Source organism: Atta colombica, unplaced genomic scaffold, assembly GCF_001594045.1.
Source record: "Atta colombica isolate Treedump-2 unplaced genomic scaffold, Acol1.0 scaffold33, whole genome shotgun sequence".
Classification (NCBI taxonomy): Eukaryota; Metazoa; Arthropoda; class Insecta; order Hymenoptera; family Formicidae; genus Atta; species Atta colombica.
This window is the reverse complement of record NW_017259437.1, coordinates 1,478,331-1,484,269: the sequence shown is the minus strand read 5'-3', so window position 1 is coordinate 1,484,269 and position 5,939 is coordinate 1,478,331.

Sequence of the window (5,939 nt, the reverse complement as noted above, 5' to 3'; positions counted from 1 at the left end):
GTATACAGTGCTTGATTTTCCACGGCATATTTTATGATGGCTTCACCTTGGATATGTGTATAGCGGCAGTACGACGAACAAGAAAGAGAAGGAGCAAGAGAGAGAGAGAGAGAGAGAGAGAGAGAGAGAGAGAGAGAGAGAGAGAGAGAGAGAAAGAGAGATATTTATGTTATGTATACAAGATTTCTACCATTAAATCACGAGTTACATTCCTTTCTAATTCTATCTCTACATTAACTTAATACGTGTAATGAGATATAGTCGTCTACACTCGTTACGATAAAATCGTTTGTGTTCACAGAAATCGTTTGAGACTCGGTATTGTATAGAAGATAAATCCGGTCTCTTCCATTATATATGCATATCGATTCTTTGTCTAATTTCTCGATGGCATGCTCACATGCAATCGCTCTTCCCGATGCCATCGTTTCAAGCCTGGCATATGAGCCAACATATATAATTTGGTGCCGGCTAATCGTACGCCACAACAACACGCTTTAATCACTACTAATAAAACCTCAAGCACGACAAACGCTGTAAATCCCGCCTTCCGATCCGAGCAACGAACGCATACCTACGAAAACCGAACTCGTCCAGCTCAGCGCAACGCGCTGATTATCGTGAAAATTAATAAATCGCCTCGCCACGCTTTTGCGCAGATGAGACGAAGATCAACCGGATCGTGGGGCTCGTTCGTATCGCGACACGAGAATGGCGGGGTAAAGATGAGGAATTTCTTTTGAATTTGCGAGTCTTTTCGACGTTATCCTTGACGGTCTATGCGCATCTCCTTCGAAGGAAGGAATAGAAGGTGGAGAGTCGATTCTACTTCAAATACGAGCCACGCCCATCCTTCTCTACCCCGTTTCTTTCTCTTACAAGGTACCCGACCTTTGACCCGCCAGTGGTAACCCGTGCTCTACGCACTCATACAACGATCTGCCTGCGCGGTGCGTATACGCACGCACGCACACTGGCACGCACGTACGCACGCACGCACGCACGCACGCACGCACGCACGCACGCACGCACGCACGGCACAGGGAAAAGATTCACCGAGTCCGCGGCCGCGAGTAGAGGCGTAATTGAAGAATAGCGGATTTGAGCGTATATTATGCGCACGCCGAGGAAACCCGGATTTTTCTTTGTCGTCGTAAATACGTTACGCGAGAATCCCATAAGCCGTTAATGCGAGTGAACGTCCTGCGTTGAGGGCCGCGAGCTTACAAGAGATGCAATGCGATGCAATGCGATGCGGAATCGCGCGGGCGCGCATATTGCGGTCGGCTGGTGGAACGATAAGCTCATTACGATTTATCTCGGCCGAATTAATCGTGCGCCGCATTTTCCTCTCAGCTTTTCTCCCTTTTAACCCTGCAGTAGAAGAGGAATTAATTAAATTCCACCAGTGCAATAACGTCTGAGAACTCACAATATAAAAAGATATTAAGAAAAGAATGAAGAATTTGAATAGTTTTTATTTATAAAATAGTTTATATTTGTAAAACAAATAGAGAAAATATTATATTCATTTAAAGAACTTGTCTTAATTTTGTCTTTGTTTATTACGTTATTAAATGTCTTAAGAAGATAGAGAAAGAGATAGAACAAATTTCTCCGTACACAGAGAGAGGAGAGGCCATGTCTCGAAGTGACGAAAAAATGCGCCTTTATAAATAGGTTGTTTCAAACGGTCTCTGGAGTTTTGTAAACATTGGCTAAATGCGTCGACACTTGCTGGTTTAATTAATGCAACGCGTAAAAGCTGCGAATGACTTGAAGAAAATTTTATGCGCCATAAAGAAGAAATTGATTAAAGCTTGCGTTGAGAGGCACAGCTCGAGTCAACATAGAGAAAATCAGCTTTTCATAATCACATGTTCATATGACTGGGGATAGTAGATGTGTGAAAATGGTATTTAAAGAGAAAGCTACTAGCGAATTGTTTTTAAATCAAAGATTCAAACTAACGTTTAATGATACCGAATTGATGATTGCAGTGTAACTTTTTCAAGTTCTAGTCTCCGATTTTGAGTAGCGCAATAGTTCTTATTTCAGTTTAAATAGATTTACGAGAAGATATTATTCCTTCACTTCAAAAATAATACAATTAAAATATTTCGACCAGTTTTATTATTATGAATGAATTTAATAAACATTACCCTATTAATCATAAAATATAAACAAATTTAACTTAGAAAAAAAATTACTAAAATGCAACTCAAAAAAAGTGATTTTTTTAAGAGATTTTTTTTTGTGAATGACAAAAATGACAGTTGATTGTAAAAATATAATCTTTTTGCCGTTACTATTTAAAGTAATTTTCTATTATATAAGCTGAAAAATAGTTTCTCTCTTTTTCTAGAAAACTAGATTTTTTGAATAGTAAACAAGAGAACGAAAAAGTTACACAGCACCCTTTAATATTTTCACTCAGAAAATGTGATAGTGGAAGAAGGACACTTTCGCGAAAAACATCACGGTTCGCGATGGGGACGAATCGCGGCGTAAGATGCGTGGCTACGTTTATTACGGGTAAATCGTCGAGCCGCTCCGGAGTATGGCCGTTAATCTCGACGTGTCTGACACAGCCGTCGATGAGACCTTTCTCGGTGCACCTCCTCGTCCTGCTCCGTTGTCTTGCCCTGTCTCGCTCTTTCTCTTCCTTTTTTCTCCCCCTCGCTCCTTCTCTCGCATCTCTTTCTCTTACTCTCTCTTATCCTCTTTACTTCGCCGTTCACCCAGTGCGGTTCGCGTCGGTCAAGCGCGGCGAAAATTAGCTTATTAAAATAACAATTATGGAGTCCCGTCCGGCTATTGTGTGTCGTGTCAGGGGTTAAGCGCCAGTCGCTGTAACTTAACGGAGAGACGCAGGTACCCTCTCTTTTTCTCGCGAGCAACCCGCCGCCGCGGAGGAGTCGCGGAGTACTCTCGAGGGAAATCTTGAAAGCGAGACGCTTCTACGCGCCGAATCACCGACACGCTTCTCTTCACGCGCACGAGTACGCTCGATCTTGCGATGCCAACGTAAAGTCGACGAGATGATTTTTCGCGTTTTCGCGAGTACTCTCCCGCGACTACTCAATAGTTCCTATCACCGACAGCCGGTTACGGACTATTGCGTCGCGATGATGCTTCGCAATGCCATGGTGACACGTAGACCGCTGGAAGAGTTTCAAACGTTCACAATGATTTTCTGTGAATCGTCAAGCATATAGGTTTCGCCGAAATCATTGTATAAAAAATAATTCTATTGTTCTCCATAATTACCCGATCGCAACGTATATTTTTAAATCTTTACGAATATGCATTTCAATTAAATATACTTAATAAGGACTTTACTGAAGTATCTAAAAATTTTGCTAGATATATATAGATCTGAAAAGAACGAATTTTCAAAATTATTTAAATCTTTGACTAGATAAAGATCTGAAAATAATTTTGTTGAACCGTCAAAATAATTATGTGAGATCAATTAATTGCTAGAATGTTTGATAACATGATGCTTGAGATTTCTCATAATTATTTTGATAGTCCAACAAAATTATTTTCAGATCTGTAATTAGTAAAATTTTGAGATACTTCAAGCGAAGTCTTTCTTTCCGTGTAGCAATATTAATTTATATTACATTTTGAAAAAATTAAAATTCGATTTCTGTAAGAAATTTGCCAAGTTTATATTAATATTTAGCTTATAGCTTTAATTTTCTATTCATATTATTTATCCTTGACGAAAATTAAAGTTAAAATATTTCAATTCATTTCAATTATTATCGTAAGCTCATAGCCCTATTTTAGAAGATATCCATTGAACTGACAGTGAGCGCTACTGCTATAATTATCGTATCACGTTTTGATCATCGCGTACATAATCAGACGCGAATAAGCAACGAGACATGCATGCAGAACGTTCTACACAGATCTTACTGATTTTTATTAAATTTAGTTCGAGGCAATTGTCGAGTGTGGAATTCAATAGTGCGTAACAGCGTGGATTACCCGTCACGGGCTGTCCACTTGCCACGCCGGAGTTATGGAGAACTCTCAAGGAAAATCTCGAAGACGATGTACTTGAGAATTCAGTGCGTGGAAGATCTCGAAAGGGAGAGGGTGAAGGAGGAAAGGGGATGGACAGCGAACGAATCGCGAGAAAGTTCGCCATGGGAACGACTCGCCTTCTACGCATCTATAATTTTGCCTAGAGATCGAACGCGTTGACAAGCATCTCTGATATGTGACTTTCGATGAGCTGACATTCAAACGCCGGACGTTGTTATCGCTACTGAATAAGTCATTGTTTGGTAAGTCATTATAATAATGAACGATTTAGTTATTGAGGAGAAAAAAAAAATTTTTTACATAATGAAATATAAAGTGTTTCTTAACTGTCTAGTAATTTAAGAATTGATTTTTGAAGTTATTTTATGACGAAAAATTTATATGAATATACAATTTCAAAGGCTTCAAAAATAAAAATTATTAATTGTATAAAATTATCGTTTTTTCTCTATATATCTAAAACGATTATACTAAGAGAAAAAAATGGTTGCAATTATCATATTTTTACAAATATCATAGATTTATAAATATATAATGTAATTTCTAAATAATCCTTTTACTTTTTTCGAATGAAGGTCATTTGTAATTGAATATGCGATGCCACGTAGCGATTTTTAGAAAATAAAAATTTAATTAGCGAGAATGTGGACAATCTATCTAAAATCTTTCAAATAAGAATCTAAACTCCATTTCAACAATTTTTCATCGGTCCACCATATTTGGAATAGTACTCAAAATAGAATATGATAGATACATTTATCTATCTTATTCTATCTTAAACGTTTGGTCTATCATATTTAGGATCTACTATCATGTTCAGACTCCTACTTGAGAGACTTTAAATCTATTATGTGCTCGAATCATTGTCGGATCAGCCACCGATATTTCTAAGAGGAATACTGTCTACGCGGCCATTATCCGGTTAAACGAATCTCCATATTCTCTAAATGTGCGAGACACTGAAGCACGCATCTCATTCAATAAAACGTCGTTCCGCTTTCGAGACGCAGCTTTCGTCATGCTCACCTTTCTCCACTTCCCGTCAAACAATACGACTAACCGAGTCGAAGAGTCGTAAAAACGTCCACTCGTGAACATACGAACGGGATGAAATCGAGCCACGGAAGTCGCTAATCGACCTTCCTCTTGTACGCGCTTCAGTCGTACGCGCGCATATACATAATACATACCTGCTTCTTAAAGACGCTTTTAAGGTGCGCCTTTCGGCGCGGGCGCTGCCCGCGATGTGTAGAGACGGTAGGTGTTAAAAAGGGCGCTAAGGAGGGCGTGTCGTCTCGTCCATTAAGGAAACGCTCAATGCATCGACGGCTCTAAGTGGCGACAAGTCGCGGCATTCGCGTATAACCCTCGCTAATTTTCCGCCATAAAGCTACCGGCTGACGTAAATAAATAAACGCGCGCGGCCCCCGCGCAGAATACAGTGGGCACAGTTTATGTCGGTGCCGAGGTGCGAAGTGGGGTTACGCGCTCGCGGTGCCGGGGTTGTCCCCCTCTCTCCCCCCCTCCCCCTCCCCTCTAGGACAACCCGTTTGCACGCGGGACCGGGCCCCGGTCGCCAATGCAAATTTGCGTGCGGCGAACCGTGTATAAACGATAATTCATTTTGCGCCCGTTAACGCTCGACGCGACGTCTCGGATCTGCGTGCGACCGCGCCGTTTTCGCCGACTGGCGACTGGACGCTCCCCGAATTACTCCCGCCTCTCTCGGCGACGCTAATTGGCAAATTCAATTCCCGTCGGAATTACCGTCGCCACGTCGACCCGCTGATACGGTATCGCCCGTTCACACGGCAAGGCTCTTTCAACCGTCCAATTAACTCCTCCGCTTTTAACTCCGCGTACGACGTACTCACGATTAA